The sequence below is a fragment of the Tupaia chinensis genome, unplaced genomic scaffold, assembly GCF_000334495.1.
Source record: "Tupaia chinensis unplaced genomic scaffold, TupChi_1.0 Scaffold000513_1, whole genome shotgun sequence".
Taxonomy (NCBI): Eukaryota; Metazoa; Chordata; class Mammalia; order Scandentia; family Tupaiidae; genus Tupaia; species Tupaia belangeri.
In genome coordinates, this window is record NW_006160026.1 from 1758758 (window position 1) to 1772799 (window position 14042).

Here is a 14042-nt window from a genome sequence, read left to right on the forward strand (position 1 = left end):
TATTATCATTATTATTTTAATTTGATACAAGTGAACTCACCAGAGAGAAGCAGAGAGAGAGAGGGAGAGAAGGTGAGAAAGCAAGCCACCAGATTCTAGAACTCTAGCCAAGGTTGGCTATGAGAGTCCAGCACCTTGATCACCATGCCATCTGCTGGCCCTAATTTATTATTTTCTACTTTAATGTCATATATATAATGTCATATGTTTATATAATTTTATTGCCAGTGATGTTTACGCTTAAAACTGGCTCACAAAGTTTCTAAAAATATAGCCATCAGCTTTCACAACCAGCTTCAGCACACCACTGCTCAGCATGTTCATTGTACAGATGAGAAACAGGTTCTGTGAATAATTGGGGATGGTCTAAATTCAGCAACGTCACTGCCAGAGTTTTGTCAGCAGAGCCATGGGTTTGATTCTCATTGTTGCTGTTTGCTCTGGGTACCCCTAAGTAGGTGTGTGATCTCTCCGAATTTTAACTACCTTTCGTGTTTAATAGAAGTAATAATTCGTAAATAAGAAGCTTGTTATGGAGAATAAATAACAGTGTTCCATGTGATATTCCTAGCATGACACCTGATAATGAGTCATCAGAAAAGTCATGACACAGTTTTGCATAGAAAAAAAACAGAAAAATACATCATGACTTTGCTGACAACATGTTTTAAGTAAGTTTTCCATAATAGCCATTAGTAGTATTAGTTTCAGGTTAGCATTAAACTCACTGTTCACTTTATGCTATCCTCAGTACTTAGTGCTAACAGTATAATTTAAGAAAAAAAAGAGTAGTTTTACTGTTGGATCTGACCATACTTTAAGTCTTATCACCTAGGCTTTGTGTTTGTAGGTTTTTATTGTTTGTTTGTTTTGTTTTGTTTTACTAGACTGGCCACATCCATGAATTGGATTGAAGTTTGAGTGCTGCATTTTTAAGAATCTCACTGGCAAACCAGAATATGTCCAGAGGAGTAGGGATCTAGAAACGATTGTAATTTGAGAGGGTTGAAGGAAGTAGTCTTTTCTGTTGTGGAGGATAGAATATCAGATGGAAAAATCACATGAAGTCTAGAGCTTATTTGACCCTGGTTGAAATCTCAACTTGTCATTTATGTTTTTATTGAGTTTTAAGAAAATATAACACGTTGTTGAATATAAGAACAATAAGTGAATGATGTATGGCTCACAAGAAATGGAAAACACTAAATAAAATTATGTTGTTTATTATAGTCTCTTAGGTCTGAATTTCTTCTTTGGAAATAATAGAACAGAAACCTCCTTGACAGATTGTTGTAAGATGAAAATTATGTGACAGAAGAATTTCAGACATAGCACAGTATAAATTGTTGCTATTATTATTCTTCAGTTTTTCAACTGGCTTGTCTACACTTGAATCCCTCCATAGCTGAGGGGAGAAGGCAGGACCTAACCAATATGTTTCAGGGATCTGTGTGCAGCAGAAAATCTTGGAAGCTCTGACTTTATAAAAATAATTTACCCCTTTCCCCAACCCCATGCACCTTTTGGCATCTACCATTAGTATCTATTTCTGTGGCATCGAATTCTTCAGTTTCTGCCAAAGAGTGAAGACATTTGGTATATGTTAAGTGAGGAAAATAATTAATAGGCACAAGAATGCATGTAAGCAAGAAGAATAAGTTATGGAATGATGTACAAGAGCAGAGTAAAAAAAAGTCATTCACAATTCAGTATATAGTCCAAAACAGGAAAACTAAAACCTAACAGAACCATTATCAAATGTCCACAACATAATGTTCATTGTTGAAGAAGATAAATATGTCCATATCCTTGATTTGATTATTACACAGTATGCATGCTATGAAAACGAGACTGTACCCCTGCAAAGATACACAATGACTATATATATAAATCAGAGAGGACAATTTTAAAAAATAATAAAAATAAATAAGACATAAAGAGATAGCCTTCAAAAAATTTGCTAAAGGTACATGGAAAAGAAATGTTGCTGGGGACAGTGACATGATTTGTTTATTTATTTATTTATTTTGCCACTGGGCACATGCATTCACCAGAGCAATACAGAGAGTGACAGTGAAAAATCATCCCCTGAGGGGATGGCCATGCCACAATCCTTTCTCTGTTCTTCTCCTGGGATTTTGGGCATGCACGCACATATCCCCAGCATAATTTTCAGGCTGCCAGGTCAGAGTCTCAAACCAGGGTAAGCCATGTGGGAGTCCAGCACCTTAACCACCACATCACCTATTGGTAATTAGTAACATAATCTTAAGTAGCCAAATGACTCACGCCAATCTTCATGCCACTATCCCCATGGTGATATTTGCTAAAACTGTGAAGATATTATGGGATGAATGAAAGACAGGGTATATATCTGATCTGTGCGTAGATCTGAGTTTATTTGGGAGCAGCAGAAAGTGAACCACGTGGTAAAGATCACTGGTTTCCTCCCAATATCCATCCTTTGGGAAGGTGCCAATCTAAAGAACTGTTTTATATCCTCTCATCCTCCTGGTGGATGAGATCATGTCATTACATTCTGGCCCAAGAAATGAAGGCAAAATAATTTTCTAAAATTTTCGCCAAGGCTTCTTAAAGAAAGAGTAAATATGTGCTGTTTTTCTTTCACCTTTTTAGTTTTTCTTCTGCTCTATAATTGCAGTGTGATGGCCAGAGTTCCAATAGTCATGTGCAAGCACACAGAGACCTTGAAAATGGAAGTCGCAAGGTGGATCCAGATGATAAAAGGAGCCTGGGTTTCAGCTTACAGGACAACCACCATCCTTTCCTGAAATGTGTATCTTCAGAGCTCTTTTTACATGACAGAAATAAACTTCAGCCACAATTTCCTATCTTTACTACAATAGACATGTTAAAAAGTCTTAGGGAAAACTCTACACTTATCCTAATCAAATTACCAAAATCTCTATGGGTAAAGAAGTTCCCAAGTGACATCTAGGTTCATTATTAATAATTAAGTATGATTTGTGGGACCAGCATATAGCATAATGGTTATGTTGCTGGACTCCCACATGGCGGACCATGGCTCTAGTCCTGGACTTGGTGGCTTCAAAATTACAGTGGGCACATGTGCATGTGTGCCCAAGATCCTAGGAGGAAAATGGAGGAGAAAGGATTGTGTTGCCGCCATCACCCCTGGGAGGTGATTTCTCACTTTCCTTCTCATTATGTTTCTCTCTCTCTCTCTCTCTCTTTCTCTCTCTGGTGAGCACAGTGGCCTCAATGCAAAAAAAAAAAAAAAATTATAATTTGAGACTTGGTCTGAAATTTCAGCTTCCCTCTGTACCACATACTACTGATGCATCACCTTAAGACCAAAAGCAAAACTATGCTACAGTAAAAATTTTATTTCTTTTTTATTATGAAAATACGAATGCAAAAAAAAGTATAAAGAAAAATAAATGCAAACCATTGGATCCACAACTCAATTCAAGAAATTTAAACAATGAATCACTAGGAATTGTAGTTCCTCCTATTATTACAAGGTGCTTTCTCCTTCAAGAGACACACTTTCTTTCATCACACCTGCTCCAAAGTATCTTTCTTTGTACATGGCATCACAGTGACTATTTGAACATCACTTTCTTATTCATCCAACTTTATAGCATAGCAAATGTTGAAACCGAGGCCCAAAGAGGAGAAATTTCTTTCCCAAGTTCAAATGACACTATAATCCAGGTCAGTTTTATTGTATATTTTAAAATTTATTTTATGATTTCTTATTTATATTTAATCATTGTACATCTTTATAGAATACACTATGGTTTTTATTCCCTTCCCTTAATTCCCTCTTTCCTGGCCCCCTCCCCACTGCCCATTGCCCTTCCACTCTGTTTCTGGTATCCACAGTTGTTCTCCATGTTTTTAATACCTTCCAATCTTTCAGTTTCTGCCATAGAGTGCAGACATTCATAGTCTGGCTTACTTCACTTAGCATTAAGTCTTCCATATTTGTCCATTTTCTATCAAATGCCAGGCTCTCATCATTTTTTATGGCTGAGTAGTATTCTATACTGTATATGTGCCACACTTCTTTAATCCGTTCATCTGTGTTTGGACATTTGGGTTGATTTCATGTCTTAGCTATTGTGAATGATGCTGCAATAAACGTGGATATGCAAGTGTTTTTCCGACTGAGTGTATTTCTATCCTTTGGGCAGTTACTTGGGAGTAGAACTGCTAAATTGTAAGGTAGTTCTATTTGTAGGTTTTTGAGGAACCTCCTTATTGTTCTCCATAGTGACTGTACTAATTTACACTCCCACCAACAGTGTAGGTGAGTTCTTTTCACACCACAACATCTCCAGCATTTATCATTCTGTATTTTTTTAATCTTAACCATTCTGACTGGGGTTAGTTGGTATCTCATTGTGGTTTTGATTTCCATCTCCCTTATGATAAAGCATGTTGAGCATTTTCTCATATACTTGTAATCCAGGTTTCTGAGTCCTGTTACAGTGTTCCCTCATTTCATCATGTTGCCCTTATGGAAATGAAATACTCATTTATTGCAAGTATTTATTTTTATTTATTTTCATAAGCAATCTTAGCATTTGAATTCATTTGAAAACTATGGAAGAAAAATGTAAATTTAACTTGAATTGGTCTATCCCTAATGCACTCATAGATTCAAATGATCTTTTCTGAGAGTAAAATGAAAAGTATTCCAATTTTATATAGCAAATAAGAATTAAAGAAAACAAAGACAAGCCATGAAAGAAATCTCATTTTTCTTTCCTTTAAGCTGATCCCCTCATCTCTCTAACATTCCCAATACTAAAGTATAAGCTTATACTTTACAAGTGAGTGAGAGGCCCCCAGTCATTACCTGACTCTACTCAGAGAATTAATATACCCTCAAGAATCAGGCCCAGTGAAAAGTACTTAGAAACAGTGTGGGCTAAAATAGCCCTTTTGATTCCATTTATCAGTGGTGGCGGTGGTGCTCTTTGAAGTGGCTTCCTTCAGCCTTGGCAGGATCTCAGAGAGCCACCAACATAGGAGAAACTGCCACCCAGAGCCTGTAAGAGGCTTCTCAAGGAGGGGGGTAATTCACAGCTGGAGTGAGGCCTTACTGGAGACAGACTGAACCAGGGAAAAAATTGAAGAAAACCCCACTGACTCATGACTTTGGCTACAAGTAAATTAGGAATTTCCTGGACCAGGAATTGCACATAAAGTTTTTCCTTCTTGGATAAAAGAAGTTATGAGGTTTTTTTAAATATATATATATATATGAGAGAAAAAAGAGAATTCACTACCAGAGATGTTTTAGGGGTGTTACATATACTAGCATATACTAGCTATGTATGCTTTCAATTATCTTCCTTATCTACATATGCTTTCTTCACCCTGCCATGTTGCCTAGGAGTCTGACTTTATATAGACTATATCAATGAGCTCCCTTGCCACTAAACTGTGAGTTGGCTCTGACCAACTGGATATACTAGTAAGAGATATAAAGGGTTAAAAAGAATAAGGTCAGGCTATGTATTCCTGTAGCCTTCTTCCTGTCAGCTCAAGAAGGTTCTGTTGAGTCCCACTCTCTAATGGCCACACCCCTAACAAGTAGTTATCTTCACAGTGCAACTTTTTCCTCTAAGTCTAATAAACCTGTTACTCAGGGTGACATGCAGTAGTCACATAACCTAAGATAGGCTAATCGGATTTCTTCCCCAGAAATTTGAATCTTAAACCAAGTGATGCATAAATGGAGAATGAGTAGGAGCTCATTAATGCCTGCTCACAGTTCTGGAAGCTGGGAAATCCAAGATCAAGGTGTCAGCAGATTCAATGTCTGGTGAGGGCTCTTTGCTTCAGAGATGTCACCTTCTGACTGCATCCTCACACAGCAAACACAGATGCAAACAAGTCTCCTAGGCCTCTTTCATAAGGGCAGTAATCTCCTTATGACCTAATCACTTCCCAAAGGTACTATTTATGGGAGTTGAAGTTTCAGCATATAAATTTTGGAAGGACGTAAGCATTCAGCCCATAGTTAAGTGGTAAACAAACTGACAAAGCTTTACCTCTTGCAGAAAGGAGAAAAGACAAATTTAAGTAATTAAAAATCATGAAAAAATAATTTAGATATTGTAAAATGCAATATTTACAAAATAATAAATGTAGTACTCAGATTGTTTTTAATGTACTTGATGAATTTTCAACAAATGGTGCTGGAACAATTATATATCCATATGCAAATACATAAAGCTGGGCTTTTCACCGACACTATATACAAAAACTAACTCAAAATTACAGTAGACCTCAATTTTAAAACCCAGAATTAAAAGCCATAACTCTTGGAAGAAAAATTAAGAGAAAATTTTTGTGACATTGAGTTAGGAAATAGTTTCTTATATATGACACCTAAAGCCAGGCTATTAAAAAAAATTATTATTGGATTTCATCAAAAGTGAAAAGTTCTGTACCCTCAAAGTAGATCATAAATAAGGTGAAAATACAACCCATGAAATGGGAGAAAGCACTTCTAAAACATATATCTGATAAAGAATTTGTCTCCAGAATATATCAATGAATTTGTTTTTTTACTTGCTTAATTATGCATTTTGTTCCCTCTCTGAGTGCCATTTCAGAAATGGGCAAGGAATTTGAATAGACATTTTTTCTAAAGAAGATATACAAATGATAAATACCTATTTGAAAAGATGGTCAAAATCAATAAGATTTTCATTTTCCTAATGAAAACTGTTTGATACACTTTGAATTCCTATAATTTTTTTTGAATGGAAAGTAACAAGTGTTGGTGAGAATTCAGAGAAGTAGGAAACTTCAGCCATTACTGCTGTGAGTATAAAATTGTACAGCCACCATGGGAAACACTGTAGTGAGCCCTCAAAAACTGAACATAGAATTATGATATGACCCAGAAATTTCAGTCCTAGGGTTATACCTCCAAATGAAAATGTATTTTTATACAGAAATTACACACAATGCTCATTGCAGCATTATTCATAATAGCTAAAAAAAAAAAACAGAAATAATGAAAATGTTCATTAACATAACTCAGCGAACAAACTATGTTGTTTATATGAATAATATTCTATATAATAGAATAATATTCAGCCACAAAAAGAAGTAAAATTCTAATATGCACTACAGTTTGGATGACTCTTGAAAGCATTGTACTATGTGAAAGTGATAGTCACAAAAGACCTCATATTCTATGATTCCATTTAAATGACATGCCCAGAAGAAGCAACTCTACAGAGACAGAAAGCAGATTTGTGGTTGCCAGAGTTTGGGGAAAGGAATGGGAAATGATTGTTAATGGGTATGGAGCTTTTTTGGGGGGTGAGGGGTGATAATTAAAATATTCTAAAGTTAGTAGGGTTAAAGGTTGCAGAATTCTTTGAATATCTAAAAAGTACTGAAATACATATCTCAAAAAGTTATTTTCTTTTCATTGCCAGAGGGCATATTCATTTGCCAAAGAGACAGAGAAAGGGAGAAAGCATCTACCAATTAGGCACTGTCATGCTACAATCTCTTCTCCCCTTCTCTCAGTTCTGTTGGTATTGGGGGAATGCTCACACATGCACATAGCCTGTTTTTTGTTTTTCTGGGGGTTTTTTGTTTTGTATTTTTTTGTTTTGTTTTTTTGAGAGGTTTGTGCTATAGGGCACTTGCACTCGCCAAACAGACAGAGAGAGACAGAGAGATAGAAAACGAGAAATCACCCCCACAGGGAGGATGGCCATGCCTCAATCCTTTCTCTTCCATTCTCCTCTCAGAATCTTGGGCACACACACACGCGCGCCTGGCATGAGTTTAAACCACCGGGTCCAGGACTCGAACCACGGCCAACTACATAGGAGTCCAGTGACATAGCCATTATGCTAACAGCTGGTCCCACATAGCCTGTTTTTCAAACCACCGTGGACTAACTTTCAAAATACAACCTCCAAAGTACATAATCTCAGAAAATTTATATAACCTCTCCAAGTTCCATGTTCCTTATCAGCAAACAGAGTAAGGATAGTACTTACCATGTATGTGTGCATGTACATGTGCATAAACTGAAACAATGCTGGTTACTCAGTTGGGTTAACTACTATTACTGTTTCCATGGTCATTACTGCTTTCACAACAGGCTCTGGACTTAGACTGAACTGGCATGGAAGAGTGACCAAACACAAAGGCTTCTCTTTCTTCCTGTTACCATTTGACTGATTGTTGGCTCCTGTTGTTATTTTCCTCTTCCTATTTAGTTTCTAGAATTAGCTCCTCAACTCTACACCTGTCTCCCAAAATCACCATGGAATGAGCGATTGGTTTGCTTTGGGATTAACCTGCACAGGAAGGAGGAAGGATGGAGACCAGCAGAGTCCCACTTCCACCTCTGATCTCTTCTTTCCCTGTCCCAAAAATGGTCTTAAAAGCAAGGTTTTTAGAATCAGCTTAATTTCCTTCCATGTGGCCTCCCAAATTGCCAGAAGTATCTCTTCTTTAAATCTCTGAACTATATCAAACTATGTGATGGTTCAGGAGAAACCGGTCTGCTCCACTCAGAGGAGAGCAAAGGAGGGATGGATGGAGGAAGAAAACATAGTGGGTGAGAAGAGACAGGATCATGGGAACCAGCAGTTAGCATAATGGCTATGTCACTAGACTTCCATGTAGTCAACTGCGGTTCACGTCCTAGACCTGGCGGCTTAAAACTCACACCGGGCGTGTGTGCGTGTGTGCCCAAGATCCCGAGAGGAGGATGGAGGAGAAGGGATTGCGGTATGACCATCCCCCTGGGGGGGAGGTGATTTCTCACTTTCTGTCTCTATGTCTCTGTCTGTCTGGCGAGTGCACGTGCCCTAGAATTAGCTCCTCAACTCTACACCTGTCTCCCAAAATCACCATGGAATGAGCGATTGGTTTGCTTTGGGATTAACCTGCACAGGAAGGAGGAAGGATGGAGACCAGCAGAGTCCCACTTCCACCTCTGATCTCTTCTTTCCCTGTCCCAAAAATGGTCTTAAAAGCAAGGTTTTTAGAATCAGCTTAATTTCCTTCCATGTGGCCTCCCAAATTGCCAGAAGTATCTCTTCTTTAAATCTCTGAACTATATCAAACTATGTGATGGTTCAGGAGAAACCGGTCTGCTCCACTCAGAGGAGAGCAAAGGAGGGATGGATGGAGGAAGAAAACATAGTGGGTGAGAAGAGACAGGATCATGGGAACCAGCAGTTAGCATAATGGCTATGTCACTAGACTTCCATGTAGTCAACTGCGGTTCACGTCCTAGACCTGGCGGCTTAAAACTCACACCGGGCGTGTGTGCGTGTGTGCCCAAGATCCCGAGAGGAGGATGGAGGAGAAGGGATTGCGGTATGACCATCCCCCTGGGGGGGAGGTGATTTCTCACTTTCTGTCTCTATGTCTCTGTCTGTCTGGCGAGTGCACGTGCCCTATAGCAAAAAAAAAAGAGAGAGAGAGAGACAAGATCATCCCTGAGGCTCTTAGAAGAAAAAGAACATGGACAGAAAGACAGGTGAATACTAAGCTGTCCCAGGAATCACCACACCACCTATCTGTATGGCTTTGTGCCTTGGCCCCTGAGCCAGCAGTTCCCCGCTTCCCCAGCAGGAGCTGGACAACCACTACTCACCCTCTGGTTGGAGAGGGCTGGAAAGGAGGAGAAATGAGGCATGTGCTTCTCACCTGTCATCGCTGAGCTTGTATTTTATAATATAAATGACAACTTTTGTTCACCAAGTACTTAAGAATGAAGAATTCACCAGGTGACCAGAATAAGTGATAGAGGCAGATATAAGGGAAGCCTATTTCTAACACTTGGGGAGAAAAGCTGCTGTGAAAACCAGGGGTGGCTTCACAGAGGAGGCAAAAGTGGGGCTGCTGGGACACCCTTACTGAGAGTTAGTATTTCCTTTTGTTCTCCTCCATGTCAAATACTGTATATGAATCAACTAATTTAACCTGGACAGTTTGAACCCAGCTCTATCTATCCAAAGTTATTCTTCTTTCCCCCTCACATAAGTATTAGTTTCTGTGGGGCTGCTCTGAAGATATTTGAGGAGGAACCTTGGCAGGGATATTACTGACTGGGAAGGAGGAGTAGGATTTACAAACTGTTTTTGAGAGCAGAGGCTCTCAGTAGATTATGACTATAAGCAAAATCTGGTAAGCTTGGGAGACAAGCATAACCTTTAGATTGGGAAACCTCCTGAACACCTTCTCTAGGCCACATGATGGCAATACTGGGTTGAACAGGCCCTGTTCACCATTTCCTGACCTCAGTGCACCAGTTGTCAGGGTCGGGAATCCTAGCCGTGTCTTGTTTGCCAAGCTGCGTCCTCACAGAGTTCAGGATGGTCCTCCCTATGCCTGTTAGCAAACTTCTTAGTATCCACCATACACATGTAAGTAAAATTCAGCCAGAAAAGAAGGGTTTTAGGGCATTTATTTCAAAAATATAGAGCTTTGCCACCAGAGGCTCTAAGTATGTGAATATAATTCAGAAAGTGGAATGTGATAAAAATAAGTGTCTGACGAGGAGAAAGTGTTGAGAATGTTAACAGGGCTTTGCAGAGAGTTTCTTCATGGGGAAATTTTACAGAGCAGGATTTGTGAAGCAGGTAAAAAAAAAATCCCTACATTTGTTTTCTTCCCTCTGCTTTTTGTCAGCACAGCTGTTAATGTAAAAACTAAGAGCTGGGACCATCAGTTGGCATAATGGCTATGTTGCTGGACTCCCATGTAGTCGACCACAGTTCACATCCTGGATCCGGTGGCTTAGACTCACGCCAGGTGCATGTGCATGCACGCCCAAGATCCCAAGAGGAGAATGGAGGAGAAGGGATTGCGGCATGGCCATCCCCCCCTGGGTGGTGATTTCTTGCTTTCTGTCTCTCTGTCTCTCTCTCTCTTTCTGGCATGTGCACATGCCCTACAGCAAAAACCTCTCAAAAAACAAAGGAACAAACAAAAAACACTAAGAACTGACATTAGCCTTGCCATTGCTTCATATAATGTCTAGCCTTGAGTAAGAGAGTCTTGTATGTAAGGAAAATACAGCAGCCAAGCTCAGTGGTGCACAGTAATACACTGCTGAAAACCAGCTGGATTTCACATGGCAACCCGAGTTCAAATCCTAGGCCAGGTCAGCCTGAAATATGTGAAGCATGTTGCATACCCAGATCCAACGGGCTGAAGGTCTAGAGGAAGGGGATCGTGGCATTACTAAACCCTGTGAAGATGCTCATTTCTCTCTCTCTTTCACTCTGTCTCACTCTCTTGTGTGCAACATTTTATCATGAATAAATAAAAAAAGTTAAAAAGAGAAAAACCAAGCAGAATATTAGGTAAAGATGTTTACAGAGTGCTGGAAGTATAATAAGAATATCAGAGAGCCAACCCAAGCTTTCCAAAGTATAACCTACCAGCTAAACCCAAAGAAACTGACTTTAAGCACCCACCATATACAAACTACAGATATTCATGCTTTCATATCAGAATCTCTTTGTTCAAGTAATGTCAACACATATTTCTACCTTAAAATTGAGTGAATAATTTCCCAGTTTAAAACTGCCTGCAGTCTCTAAGGGTATCATTTTGGGGGATAACACCATTTATCAAGCACCAAGAACTTAGCCAGCTTATCTACATCACTGTTTAATTTAATACTCACAACCAACCTGAAAGTGGATATTAAGAACTTGTTACTGATGATGAAATTAAGGCTCCAAGTAACCATGGAACCTGCCGCAAGCCAGACACTCAAGAAGTGCAGTCATAATTCAAGTCTGTAATTTAAAAACTCTTGCTTTTCTTAGAAGATTTGCTCTTGCTCTCACCATGTGCTAAAATAAAATTCATAATTCTACATAATGTAAGCTGAAAAAGGAAAAAAAGCTTCTGTGTAAACTCTAAATCGTAAGAGAGCGATATATCCAATAAAATTAAGTCTATAGCTTTCAGATCAGTAGATAGATGATTGGTAGATAAATAGATGATAGAATTTTGGCATTTCTAATTTACTTTAATGATTTTTCATATTACAGATACATAACTAATTCTCCATAGAAGGAACAGAAAATATGTATAATTTTCTAAAAAGAGAACAGTATAAAAAGAACATGTTAGCAAGCATGTCTCTCCTCTCCTATCGCACTCATGCCTTTGCTGTTGTATGTCATCTTTCTTGGTGAGAGAGATCGGCATTCTGAGGCTTTCTGACACAGCACCAAACCACCTTTTGAAAAATTGTAGCACTATGACACTCATTTTGCCCTTTAGCTCAGTATTCACTAAATATGTATTTTGATCACTAAGAGTATGCATGCTTTATCTGATTATTATATTTACTTTTAATAAATAATTTATATATTTAACAAATAATTTATATATTTATTCAACTTTTTTTATCTGTTCATTTTTTCCTATTTATTTATAAACATACTTTATATATTACTTTTATGACATATAACATATATGACCATTTGCCACAAAGTAGTATGATATGCAAAAAGACTATTTTCCACTTATATTACCAGTCTTTTTCTTTACATTTTCTAATACCAGTTTCTTAAGTATTTTTAACTTTTTTATTTCTTATATCTTTATTATTTTATTCTTTTTGATTAAATATTTGATATATTTAGACTTTATTTTAGTATAACCTACCAGCTAAACCCAAAGAAACTGACTTTAAGCACCCACCATATACAAACTACAGATATTCATGCTTTCATATCAGAATCTCTTTGTTCAAGTAATGTCAACACATATTTCTACCTTAAAATTGAGTGAATAATTTCCCAGTTTAAAACTGCCTGCAGTCTCTAAGGGTATCATTTTGGGGGATAACACCATTTATCAAGCACCAAGAACTTAGCCAGCTTATCTACATCACTGTTTAATTTAATACTCACAACCAACCTGAAAGTGGATATTAAGAACTTGTTACTGATGATGAAATTAAGGCTCCAAGTAACCATGGAACCTGCCGCAAGCCAGACACTCAAGAAGTGCAGTCATAATTCAAGTCTGTAATTTAAAAACTCTTGCTTTTCTTAGAAGATTTGCTCTTGCTCTCACCATGTGCTAAAATAAAATTCATAATTCTACATAATGTAAGCTGAAAAAGGAAAAAAAGCTTCTGTGTAAACTCTAAATCGTAAGAGAGCGATATATCCAATAAAATTAAGTCTATAGCTTTCAGATCAGTAGATAGATGATTGGTAGATAAATAGATGATAGAATTTTGGCATTTCTAATTTACTTTAATGATTTTTCATATTACAGATACATAACTAATTCTCCATAGAAGGAACAGAAAATATGTATAATTTTCTAAAAAGAGAACAGTATAAAAAGAACATGTTAGCAAGCATGTCTCTCCTCTCCTATCGCACTCATGCCTTTGCTGTTGTATGTCATCTTTCTTGGTGAGAGAGATCGGCATTCTGAGGCTTTCTGACACAGCACCAAACCACCTTTTGAAAAATTGTAGCACTATGACACTCATTTTGCCCTTTAGCTCAGTATTCACTAAATATGTATTTTGATCACTAAGAGTATGCATGCTTTATCTGATTATTATATTTACTTTTAATAAATAATTTATATATTTAACAAATAATTTATATATTTATTCAACTTTTTTTATCTGTTCATTTTTTCCTATTTATTTATAAACATACTTTATATATTACTTTTATGACATATAACATATATGACCATTTGCCACAAAGTAGTATGATATGCAAAAAGACTATTTTCCACTTATATTACCAGTCTTTTTCTTTACATTTTCCAATACCAGTTTCTTAAGTATTTTTAACTTTTTTATTTCTTATATCTTTATTATTTTATTCTTTTTGATTAAATATTTGATATATTTAGACTTTATTTTGGAGTAGTAAAAAACTTTTTTTAGATCTTTAGTAAAATAAAGGACATAAATAAATAACATTTAATATTTATACTTAACATAATTTTCCTGGTAAAACAAGAATTCTTTTGTTCCATAATTTGCCTAGTTACTA